We start from the raw sequence: 14191 nt of genomic DNA, 5'->3' as shown, positions 1-14191 counted from the left end.
CAAATTCATAAAGGATACGATCAGAATTGGTGCAAATATGTAACTTACTGGATTAGCGAGGTGATAAAGCTTGTTTTCACTAAAGAGACAACTAGTTGGTTGGGATGATAACTTCATAGTCTTGGTGTTCAAAACTGACAAACACCAATCCATCATCTTAAATCTGAGAAAGCCCGTCTTGTAGTTAGCGCAGACTAGGTATACGAGAGTTTCGCATATTACTTAATTACTTTCCTAGCTTCCTTTCGTTTGTTGGTATTTTAAGCTTGTTCAACATTTTATTATCGCAGGTATTACTACTCAAGGTATATTCTAAACGGCGTGTCGCTCATCATACAGCTGACTATATCACGCCTATTTTTCGAATTCCCATCCTCTATGTTGACAATCATGACATCTGTCGGTGAATGGCGTGAAATTCATTTTCGCTAACATACATGTCATTTGACATGTGTTTAACGCCGGAAGACATCTTTAGTCGCCGAAATTTAATAATGTGAAATGAATTTGAAAAGCCAATGAGTATTTTACAAACGGTTAGTTTTCTATTACTCCATAACATTGACAGTCCACTTTTACTCATCATGTAACTATACGGTGCAACATGGATAGAGATAATCCCGTGTTAAGTTTCATATTTGTTGAAACATTTGTACACAAAAATAACCCTATGGTACATTAACGTTATCACTAAGTAAACCTTGTAGAACGAAATGTACAAGCTGGGAATCAGTGACTAGAACCAGTTACAAAAAGAGTAAGATCGTGATGAGAAAATTTAACTCAATTCACAATCATCCTTTTAATGAGAAGTATTTACATAATGCATGGTTTCGAGAACTTGGCGAAATCGAACTGCAACATCTCAATCTCCCTATTTCGGGGGAATGAGACCAAAAGCCCCAAAGTTTCAAGTTATATTGGTAAATTTTGACTTTCTTCCAATATTTCCGAAAAGTTGAACTTTTGTTAACAGTGTTCAACAAACAAAAGAAAACGTTGGTTTTTTATGAAATAAACATAATATCAACACAGTTCCTATCCCAATGGTAGACGAACTATTGTCTAGTGTTATAGCAATCATGAACCCTTGGGACCAACGCTTCCAGAGCCTATATACAGGCTCTAGAACTATAGTGTCGTGCTATATGTAGATTATGTACGGAAGATAATGTAAAAATATTTGCTCAGTTACAGACTTACGGTTAGGTCGGTAAGTACTTGTGAAGCCAGTTTAAAAGAAAATTTACGGTAAATAGTAATTTCAAGATTGATCCTTTACAAATAAGAATAAAAAGCATGTACAAATATTCAATAATGCACCTAAAATTCATTAAGCTCACCTTTGAATCGGTATTCACGCTTATTAACTTTGGTGGGTGCGGAGGATCTGTGGCTGACCAAACATTATCAATTCCAAAATAATGATAAAGTTATTACAAAAAGGTTAGAGATAATTGATAATATGACGAAATATAAATTGTACACTGAAAAATATGGGACGCTACTTAAATTGTCAGGAGAAAGGGTGTTTGGGTTCATACTTGGTCTCCTAATCCACAACTATAAGTAGGCGGTGATACCAAATATGAATGATATAATTCAAGATGTATATCCATAGTCATCACGTAGCGAAAATGTCAATGTGATATATAAACATAGGCAGCAAATTTATTTGAGTTCTCTCATCGTAAAAGCTGATAAGTGGACAGGATAACTGTGCAGTATGTATTTGTGGGCGGTATATCGTGCCATGAGAGTGAAAAACAGGAACAGAAGACCAAGGTCATATTTTTTAAGCAATTTTACAGTCCATAGTAGTAACTACTAATCATACGAAACTATGAAAAATTTGAATGATAACATAAACTAATTAGCAAATAACTTCGTGTCAACTGTCACCACAATGGTATGTGAAGGAGAATACACTTACATAGAAAAAACGAAGATGAAAACAAAATTCAGCACAAAAATACGTGATGCTTCGCAGAGAAATATTGTGCTAATAAATGTACTTGCATTATGAAATGTGGCACGCGTGTTGGAGGTGTAAGGTATTGTAGTATATAGAGTTATGTGTACGTAGTTGAGCACTACAAAAACGAAAATGCAAATGGTGGTGATGTCCTCTAACAATAGTTATAAGAAAATGCGGAACTCCGTATATTTATTCACAAGAAAATCACATTTTTTAGAAACGATTTATGTGAAGTATTCAAAAGTTCACCCATTTATAATTATGACAAAAACAAAAAATATGGTGGGACGGGTAAACGTGTAAAATATTGCTATATGTATACACAATGTGTGGCGAGAAAAACATTGTTGCCGTTAGTAACCCGGATAGATTGAGTTTTTCCTGATGTTATTTATTTCAAAAATTCTTTTGTTAATGAGCAAAATGAACATAGCGTTTAGGCATTTTTTTACTGCTCTTCCTGAACGTGTTGAGAATGTATGACTAATACTCGGTTTCTCTTTGTTTTCTGGCTTCGTCGTAATGAACGGTCGCGGTTGTTTATGTAAAATAGTATTTTCCTGCTCCTGTCGGTCATCGTAAATAACAGGTTTTAATCTATCTAAAGAGATAATTTCCCTCTTTCCATTTTTGTCAGTGACGAAGTTTATAGGGCCTGTGAAACATTACTGGGTCTTAGCAAAATCATTTGGGAGTTGGGTCAGTGATTACCAAATACTTTACCGATCCTCGTCAAGGACAACCAGTGCGTATCAGTTAATTGCACGCTATGAACTGGTCCATGAGGTGATGGTCAAACACTGTTTCTTATGCCTACACTTGCCAATATATTTCTGTAATTAATTAGTTACTGTTGTACGGTCACCAAAGTGACCTTAGTATCTGGATACAACCAGAGGATAACTGACGGTCTGCCTGAATATTTAGGCTACCTGTTCCTACCACTTAGATATTTCAACAAGTTATCTGTTGTTTGTTTGTTTTAACACATCATTATGTTCATTAGTCGCATAACCTATCCAGGCGCGTTTATGAAAAGTTTAAGATCATTCGCTGTCCAAGTTACAAAATAGTACAATCAGAAACATCATAATGGTGGCTAACAATATGTTTTGAAAAGAACGAACATTAACCATGTGTCGATTCCTGAACTGCTAAATTCTAACTCCCAATCACCAAATGGCAAGGTGGACTATCTTCAATTCCTACTAAATATAGACATATGTCGTAATTATGGTGTTATCACAATTCAAGAATTCTAGTTAATGATTTGCACAACGATTGTTCGGTATCACTACTACATAGTTTCGATATTTATCGACAGGATCGATGAGGCAATAAGAGAAAGTGTTGGAGGCGTTGTAGATACATTTGTAACTGTGATCTGGTTTTGATATAATTTTACGCGCTTTGAGTTTTCCAACAACTTTATTGACTGTTTAAAGTTAAGTTGCCGTCCAAAACACTTGAACAAAAACAATTATGTTGTAGCGGTAAATAAATCCCCAAAATCAATAATCCTAATTTTCACAATGGGAATCTTTAAAATTATGTAAGTGTTCGACGTTGGATGCTGACCACACTAGTTTTAATGGACTCACCTAGCTGAAAATGCTTGTTCATGCATCCGCACCAGATCACGAGTTGGAACGCCGTGCTCAACTTCTCCTGAGGTCGCTAGCCAGTTTAGATCAGTCACTTCTCAAGATATTGATAATCTATCAAATATATCTTCCAACCTCCTCGCTTTTGACTTTTGATTTCACTAGTTGGACACGATTCAATTATAGAAGGTATTGCTGTTAAAGCGTTGCCAAACTACAATACCTGTGACATCCTCGATGTTCATGTCAGCAACATCTGCCTGACTCGAAACGACACACCATCTGTACTATCTGTTTTCGTTGGCGGTTTCACCGACTTTGTTGTTACTAGCTTCAATGGTTCACTTCCAATTAATTTAGTGATTTTGATTCATGTGTTTGTGGCTTTCTTTTGTTACCAGGTCACCAAAATGTTGTGGATTTTCCCACTCGTCCGCATTCCCATTTATACTCGGTTAAGTCTGTCGATGCGTTCAAATCAGATAATTGAGATACGAGCAAAATCGAAGTTCACAAAGCAAAAATTTGTCTAAAGTAGCACAATTATCAATACTAAATCTGCTATTGTCCATAACATCATATTCAAACTTTGATCATTGTTGTTTGGCTGGCTTTTAACCAAATCTCATGAACTACTTTTTGGAATTCCTGACGAGAAGTTAAAATACCAGCTGGTAGTGATTCCATAGGGAGAATTGACCCCGTTGGCCAAGTTGTGTCGAAGTTCACTTGGTTTTAGTTGATTCTGAAGTGATCGATCAGTTAGATCTAACGCAACTACATAACCTAACATCGCTGAATAAACTTCTATTTTAACGTTTGTCAGTGGTTTTCCGATAACTAAACCATTTTCGACTTTATAATGAACTTCTCCAGTCCCATTTGGTAATTTAATTTTTACTCTTCAATTATGCAACCCAGAAGGCTTTAAGAAGACAACAGGTGGAGATACAACTTTATTTCCTAGTTCTTATGCATGGTCTGCATAGCTTCATCCAATTGCCACTATTTTTCGACAAATATCTTTCAGACTTTCTGACATCGGTTTCACATAACATACTTCTTGTTAGCTGGAAGATTTAAACCATCCAAGTCTTCGTTACGCTACTGAAAATATTTGAAAGTTAAGCCAAACATTTTTAAAAATTATGCTGGCTTTCTGTGTTATTCATTCACAAGCACATCCAAAAATGTATCCAGTCACTTACTTCATCCCAATCTTTAGGACCTGATAATACCCCAAACCTCCTTTTTTAAATATTTGCTGACTTTCTATGATATCCATTGACGAATATCTTTAACAGGTCCTTGTTAACTAATCTCATACAGAATATGTGGAGAAAGATAAAGATCATCCCAATACCTAAGAAAGTGTCTGGTTATAAGAATGTGAAATTTAGACAAAAACTATGTTTGGAGGAATGTGTTCAACGTCCCCACTGTCTCATGAAGGTGTACCACTAGTAGCTGTTCTTTCCTCTTTTTTTCTGCATGATCTGCCATCTTCACCTTTCTTAAATATGAGGACTATCTCACTGTATGTATGCCAATTTCTACCTCTTTACATCCCCTTAACATGAATGAGCTCTTGTCTCGTATGAATGGCGGTCTGTTGATAATCATCTCACTGTTAACACGTCTAAATGCCAAAATGTTAACTTCAGCCTGAAACATGAACAGCACTTAAACAACTTTTGTTGATTTGCTAAGAGTTGACTGCAAACATCGGAGTAAATGCCAGAACATTAAAGCTTAAGTATTTATCTAATTCTTTATTGAGTATGGGGATTGTGTTTCCTATTATTTTACATCGAATGTCGAAAGTCTCTGTGTGTTTGAAAGGGTAACCTCACGCTTCACTCCGCCTTCCAGGATTTCAGAATAAAAACATATTCTTCTGTCGGCAAGAAACTTAAAGATTATTTGATAAGAACGTTGTCGAAGGCAATTTAACTGGGTATAATTTTCTCCTTCGATCTCTCTTGGTCCTCTCATTTTTTATTGGTATCGAAGAAATTATTCCGGCTGACTTACGATGCAAATAATCACGTGCTCTTGACATTACTCGTCATTCACTTCTAAGGTTTGTAAATTTTTACATATTACCCACTTTTCTTTCCCGGGCTTCTGAAAACAGATTTTTCTGTATTGAGCAAAGTGTTAAAAACAGATGGCAGGGCGTATGGTGAATTTTTTGAGGCCATCACTAATATGGTTTTGGATGAACATGTAAAGTCTAACAGACTTCTGGCAGGTATTATCTTACCAGATACTAGCCATCCACTTCATCCATATCTTCTTCGTCGTATATTTTCTAAAAGAACGAGACGTCAGTACATCGGAATCGGTACACGTCAGCATAGATATAAAAGCTCTACGAGACCTCACCTAGTATGTGACGAATAGGTTGTTAGAGTTGACCTGATCGATAACGTGTATTCTTAAGTATGTCTAATCGATATAGTTGCACAGATTAAGACTGTAAAAGATTCCATTTGATTACGGGTAGTTCACCTACCTAACCGTTGTATATATGTATACAGCTGTCAGTTTCTTTCACCCTTTTTGTTAAAAAAACTTGTTGAAACACTTTGTTTTGAGAATTCTGTGTTGTATCAGAAATATAGTACTTGATAAAGCCATCATTATTATTAATATTGCACGTAAGGTGCTGACTGTGTGGTGTGATTGCGACGTTGGCCGGTTGGTCACGCCATTTTTTTCTAACTCGAGTAGGCACCCAGTCATTCGACGAGGATAATCTACGTTCGTGATCTACAAGTGTTTGGCTGTCCGTTTGAAAACTCGGTAAAGTCCTTCATGCGGTTGCTTTGATGGTTATCGAACGGCATCGATGCGGTAAAAAATGAATTCGCACGTCTGTGGATGTTTATCGAGCTTTACTCGATAACTATGTTCACTTGAAGGTATCACTTTAATCCACTGCACGATCTTTAATAAACAACTTGCGCAACGTCTTGAATAGATTGGTGTTTTGTCATCATGGTTAGCTAGTTGGCAGAGTTGTACCATAGACTAGCTCATCTGATGTGCATCCGATATCTTCCTTATTGTTTGAATGAATATCAAAGAGGAAAAGAGGTTAAGTGCCATTCCATTTTGTCGAGTCAGACGGTGACATCAGCGGGAATTTTAATTAGTGGTGTGATCACTCACCCAAGCCCTTCGCCGTCGGATGGCAAGCTTTTGTTTTTATGCAATTCCCTCTCAAAAGTCTGCTGAACTCCTGGAATAAGACAGTTAAACTTGGAACCTCAATCTGTGGTTATGGCTAGTGGCACTACATAGTTTCATATTCAACGTTTGAGGGATATGAGGCTATGGACTCTACTGATATATTATAATTGTACAGATAATGCGAAGTCGCAAACAATGAAAGAAATTTATTAGATGCTATAAAGCAACAAACTGTTTTCTTTTGAACGGGTTTTTACTTGATCTATCCAGAAAGGGTAGAATAACACTTATTTTTAGTGCGTTCGAGAATTTTCTTATATTCCTTATCAGTTTGCCTACTTATTGTAATTTAGATCGATTATTCAGGGAACAATTATTGATTGAATAACTAAGCGGTAATATTTGTTCAGGTAACAATGTAAATTTGTATTTACAACAAATTTGGAACCTTCATTTTCCTCTTGTTTTGATTTCAATTGTGGAATATCGCATATCTAACTACGCAGACAGTTGTTCTTCAGCCAAACCTTAGTTTTGATTTTACAGAACAAACATCGTATTATGTCAGCATGACTGTGCATAAACAGTACAGCGAAAATTTCAGTCGCCACTGAATCCATAACGAAAGTACGTGCATCAAAGGTCTCGCACATCGTGTCGTCGAAATACTCTAGTGGTCTTACGACGCATTTGCGTCGTTCTTGCTTGTAAGGAGCATATATAAAGGTGGGTCTTTTGTACAAGATTATTAGTTACGACTAGCTGGAACAGTGAAAAACTTCAAAACAATGATGTTATTGTTCAATATTTACCCTGCTTTTTTGGTCTGATAAGTCGAGTCAATACGTGCTTCTTCTAGAAACGCTTGTTGGATAGTTATTTGCTCCTAGCAGCAGGAGCGAATGATAGATATATTTCCATTTTATTCATACACAAATTTTTTATATTTTTGCGTGCATGGGCTGCAAAATGCTGTTGATATGTTTGGTGTCCAAAATCAATGAATTACGACGTACGTTGAATTACGCGGATTAAATTGTGACCACATTGTAGCAACTTCGTCCTTGTTAAACTGCTGGTGAAATTTCCAAGAAACCAGGTGTCGAACGGTACACGTTTGTGTGTTGCTCAAAAAATGAACTTTAATATGATGACCACTATCACCATCTTAATCTTGAAGACGAGCACCTGATCTCCATACACTGCTTTTACATGCACATGTGTAAGCACATCCGATGAAGAATTACTGTTGATCTAGGTCACACTATTTCATTTCAAATACTATTGCAACATACTTGTGTATATATAATGTACGAGGAACTATTGACCATAGAGATTCTGTTACTTCACATACTTCTATCAGACAAGTCTCTAAATTGTCCTAGCCTGCAAATTGTCGCAATAGCATAGTATCATTGAAAATCGACCTATATCATGCCATTACTTCCTCTACTTGATGGATGGAGACTATCAGACAAAATGTGGCCGAACTCAAACCATATTTAACATCGCCTTGACCGTTCGGTCAAACGCTCCTTGAAAAATCAAAAATTTGTCGAGTTGACGCATTAAACGTTTAACGACAGCTGGATATTCGGTTGTCACTGAATCGTTGCTACACTCGTTCATTGCAACAGTTCAGTATGACACATTGACAAACCTAGGAAGAGATCAAAACGAAGTGAACTAGTTCTTGCAGCTGCAAGATAAAAATTCTAATAACATACTCAGCAACTTACAACCTTTCTTGTCTCATCACCTACTCACTACTCCAAGCTATGGCTAAACCAAACATATTTGACTAAAGATTGTCTACATTGACAAGTGTTTTCGATTAATATGCACACAACACAGAAGTAGCTAAATGATATATATCTCCAAAACGTTTTGAACAACTTCGGTGACACTAGACTTACCTACAGATTACTGCGGCGAACTTATTCATCTATCCCTAGCTAGCTCAACATAACCCAAGTTAGCTTCAAGTAAATGATATAACGCACATGGATATAAAACATTAACAACGAACATATGATGAAGCTTTATGTGAATAGTTGTACACTATTTTAAGAACAATTCTTTGAAATACCTTCTTTAACTACTGAGTGAGCAGAAAAAGGCATCATGTGGAGCACATTGATTAAATGACATTACTTGGTGTAACTTTGTTCGAATAGTCCCGTTCGTCCAATATTGTCAGTCGGACAAAAAAAATCATTGAGCGCTTCGTAATTTAAATACAACTGGGAGTATGTGGTGTCCGAATGTAGAGTCGTGGTTTGATGACTAAGCACTTTTGTAGGTCGTATTAGTAAGGTCTATGTCTTTCCATATTTCGCTCAAGTATTGGTAAGATTTTTTGTTAAAAAAAACTATTATCGCTCATATTCTGATGTATCTAGTGTCATAAAGTTAAACGCATGCAGTCGTCGGTACCGTTTGAAAAAATCCATATACGCGTTGTAAACGTTAGCTAAAAACAGATTCGCACTTTCTAAAAAGGAAGAAATTTTGTGAAACCAAATGCACATAAAGTAAATCATTTCAGCCGTGCCGAAAAAGCGTCATAATACTATGCCTTACGGATGATCCCGATCGATTTTCAAGGTTGACCTTGAAAATGACACTACGAAAAGTTTACCAGTATGTAGCTTTCGTGTGAGAGCTCCGAAATTTAGAGAAATGACGAAATTACAGAATTTTACAATCCTATTGGCTTTACTAGTGTTAAATATTGATATGTCAGACTGGAATTAATAGATTTGTAATAAACCCAGACACTAAATCTTGACCTTATATCTCTTGGGATTTGAGAGTGACATTGTAATTTACGGACAACCTCTAAGCCAGTCAAAAGTGGCCATGAAAAAACCCCTACTTATTAGGGCTAATTGATAGTTATAAACTAGTGTGAAGAATGAGAATTATGGTTCATGGTTGATGTGTAAGGTCAAAAATTAGATTACGGGTTTTCGAAACAAACTGACATCAACTAACTTGCCAAGATTATTTTTAACCGAATCGATGGAAGAATATAGCGTCAAAATTCAAAAACTGTTGTCGTAAATCCAATGGCTTTATTCACAAATTTATGTCTCGCCGATTTAAGCATTAGCAATTCATCCAAGCCCTCCTTATCCCAGCACTTGACCCTAATAATATTTAACTCTAGATCCTGAACCTAGAGCTATAAAGCTTAGCACTTCTTCAGTTTCAGTATGGAAAGGGCAGAAGGCTAGGTGACCTGTGTTAGTCTTAGCAATTATGGTCTCTCAGTTGGTCCAACTTTCTTTTGAATGAGTCGACAGATGGGGTTTCAATCACGTGTTGATGTGATGAATTCTACTCGTTGATGATTCAATGAGAAAGTCGATAGTCAGGTGACAAGTAACTTATTCTGGGTTTGTGAACATTTCTGGAGTGTCCTCGTAAATGCTCCGTTTCGCAAGACAAGAAAAATGAGGGCATGTCAGATACAAACTAGTCACTAATTAACTTGAACACTGTAACCGAGTCGCCTCTAGTTCTTCGATATGACAATAAAAATAGGTTTAGTTTAACCAGTCGAGCATCACACAGGAGTTTTGCCAGTGCGGAAATCGTCGTCAGCACATAGCAAGACCGATGTTGATAGGAGACCAGGAAGGTTATTTATATGAGAGAGGGATAACATATGATGCTTTTCAGAAAGAATCCGGTTGTCGTAGAGATACTTAAACAGCTCCTTCCGAACAATCTTTTCTAAAATTTTAACAATCATGGTGGTTAGGCTAACGGGTCGGTAGTTCTCAGGTTTACGTTTCGTACCTGTTTTGAAGACAGGACTTACTATGGCGTTCTTCCAGTCTTTTGGTAATTGACCCTGGGTTATGGATAGACTAAAACATATACTTAGGGGTATTCCTTTAGTAACCTAGGATGCGATTCATCGGGTCCCGCGGATTTGCCTATATCAAGCTTACTTAGCAGACCAAAGACATCGAGTTTTTTAATGATCATATTGTCCGGTGTATGTGGGGGATTTGTATGAACTGACGTTAAGGGTGTTTCTACGACATATACATTTCTAAAGTGGTTTGAAAATACTTGAACATTACCATAGTCGTCCTCCACTAATGATGAAGCATCACTGTCTCCTCGTAGTGCTGGACTATTTCTCCTCTTTTAATCCTTTGGTTTATATACGAATGCAGGCGTTAAGGCCATTCTATAGATTCCTTAACAATTTTTTCTTCAGACAACCTTCTAGACTTACAGAGGGTCGAGGTACAAGTATTTCGAGCTTCTCGGCTTTGAGATTTTGTCTCTTCAGTACCTAGTAACCTAAATCTTACCCACATTCTTCTCCTCTTACAGAGAAGTGTGTGAATCTCCCTACTGAACCATGATGGTGAATTTCTCAAACCCCTTGGTTTGGTCCAAGAGATGTGGGATGCAGTGACTTTTAAGTACACATTTCGAAATACAACCGAAATTGTCTCGATTGGAAACTCTGGCTCTATTTTCCGATCTACTGACGATGCTGAGTCTATAATATCTTCCATATTCTCTTTCCATACGTTAGGTCTGGGTTGGACTGACGCGTGCTCGTTTTTGACAACTATATAGAAGTCAAAAACTAGAACTGCATGATCACTTTCACCTAGGAGTGGCATGTAATCGAGATTCGTGATGTCATCCTCATAATGGGTCAATATAAGATCTATTAAGGATGATTCAGAGTCCGGGACGTACCTAGTCCTTTTTTTCACATGTTGCACTAGGGCACATGTGATAACCGCATCAACTAATTCCTGCTTGAAGAAGTTTTCTGACAATTCAGTTCTCAGATTTTTCTGGTCTACCGTGGGTGCATTAAAGTCATCTAGGGTTAGACGTCGACCACTTTGTGATCATGTGTTGAGACCGTCTGGCTAAACTTCATTTACCTCACAGATTTGACTGCAGTAGACCAGACCAATGAGCATCTCCTGTCCCTTGCATTTCAAGTGGCAACTGACTAATTCACACGTCCCACTCTTATGGAATGCGTTATCAATAATGGCGAATGAGGAAGTACTCCTAATGAATAGAGCTACTCTTCCTCCTTTACGATTCTGGACTCAGTCGACTTTTACTTACGTGAAACCTTCAATATCAAGTTCCATACTGTCTATAGTCTGCGTCAGCCACGTTTCTGTGACTGCGATTACATCTGGCTTGGTAGAATCAATCTGCACACCTAGTTCCGACGGCTTGTTGAGCAAGCTCCAAGCATTCGTGTAACAGATCCGAAGCCTATTTGAAAGACTTCGTGCTGCACACATAGTGGCTTCGGGATCATTCTCTGTCGAAATCTCATAACTTGAAAATTTACAATTTTTAGGTCTTTTTCGGCAGCATCTAACCTAAGTTTTAGTTCTTATTTAGCTTCTCGTCTTTTTACACAGTTTGTGAGCGGCTAATCCTTATGGACAAAAGCTCGGATATATGACCCTTAACGTTTCTTCGTTCAAGTACTGAAAAAACTTACGAATAGCCCATAAGACCCTAAAGCCTTTGGCAACAGCAGCCCTACTGTTACCCATAGTTTTAAAGTTACTACTTAGCATGACTCCTAGATAATTATAGTCCGTTACTTTGTGTAACACAACACATATTGTGTAGTGATATGGCATCGGATAGCAAGCCTTTTGTGTATGGTCAGCACTGCCAACACAACCACAAACAACGATTTTAGCCAGACCGATTAAAAGCTTCAGGCATTAGATTCCTGCAAATTTCGTAGTACCATCATTTGAACTTTCCATTACATGCCACTTTCCATTGGTATCGACAGCCCGGGTGCTGCCCATTTCTTTTTTTGCACTGTCCATATATCAATCAGAGGCTTTCAAAAAAAACTAGACTCAAACGATACCCAAATAAAAGAGGAGCATTTTGAAGACAAAAAGTCAAAAACCGTTCGGACCAAAAGTGTAAACAAATACAAAAAGAACCAATGTACTCAAAAGTACAGTTGATAATTTACTTTTGAAAAAACGATACTCTTAGAGAATACTTTGTCTGAAATAAATTCAAATTAAGTTAAATCAGTAATTTTTATGAGTTTTTTATGGTCAGAACAATACAATAAATTCAGAAAGGAAAATAGTATTATCCTTTTAAATAGCGCGCAGATCAAGTCGCTATACTCCCAACCGTAACATGCTTACCATAACAGTTAATTAGAAAAGAAAATCATTATTCGAAGCTTTCAAAATACGAAATAAAATGAATATCATGACTTTTAGCAACATGCTATTTTAAATGACGTTTTAAATTCGCTCATCGTTTTGGTTGCTTTTGATTGGTCGTTCAAGGCCGTTGGTTTTAGTGAATTTGGTATGAAATGCTTTGAGAAGTTCCTAAGATTCCTAGTTGACGTTTGAACTTCTATTTCACTCGTTATCCCTATAGTTTGTATCTGTTATCATCCTCAATTTAGGCTAGAGCAAATTTGTCAGCTGATTACCAGTTTTCGAAAGTCTCAATTGAGACTTTGTGTTAACCATGTGTTAACTGAGAGACCCCTATCACAAGGGTTGTCACAAGCTACCCAGTTTGATGTCGCTCCAAAAGTAGAATTCTATTTCTTTTCCAAAACTGTCCATTATTAAAGAACTAGTCAAAAAGTTGCCGCGAGGAGTTGTTTTTATCACGCACCTCTTAACTTAATAGAATACCACTTGACTTAATTCAGTCTATGGCAGCGGAAAAATAAACAAGCGATTCGTAAGCCAGTGTACAGACAATATATTACTAGTATAGGTAAAAAGTCCAAAACTAAATATTACACCATTAAATTAGTCTCATAAAATGGTTTTTTCCGGGCTTTATTCCCGAGTTTTATGCAGCAAGACTTGATATGAACAATGAAACAACGGGATGAATAACCTATAAGAGCACCCCGTAAACTTGGGAAGCCATATAAAAAACGGAAGCAAATAGTAATTGATTATGTGCACACAAACATGTGGTCTGGAAACCCAAATATATGTAGCTTATACTCCCTTTTACTTCGGGCATAACCTAAGCTAAAATTGACTTCGTTGATTTACTAAGGTCACTAGGTGATAGATGTCAATTCTGACACTATAATCATTATAAATAACATTTGTAACCTACAAAGTCATCATAGGGCTTCTGATCTAATTGAGCCGTTGTTGTACCTGGTTCTTCAGATGTTTAAAGTGGAAATCCCTAAGACCAGGAATTCGCACTGCGTGGATTGTTTCGCTTCGTTCCAAATGTTGAGTTTTCAGTGAGAAACACCAACTTATCCGATTAGATAAATCTCAAATGTCTGACCATTACTACCAATCCACATTCGTCCCAAGTAATGAAGACTCACTAACCCACAATCTGTTATCATCCAACAAAGCATTGCGAT

This window comes from Schistosoma mansoni, chromosome W (assembly GCF_000237925.1).
Source record: "Schistosoma mansoni strain Puerto Rico chromosome W, complete genome".
Lineage (NCBI taxonomy): Eukaryota > Metazoa > Platyhelminthes > Trematoda > Strigeidida > Schistosomatidae > Schistosoma > Schistosoma mansoni.
The sequence above is the reverse complement of the archived record's forward strand: the minus strand, read 5'-3'. Positions refer to the sequence as shown.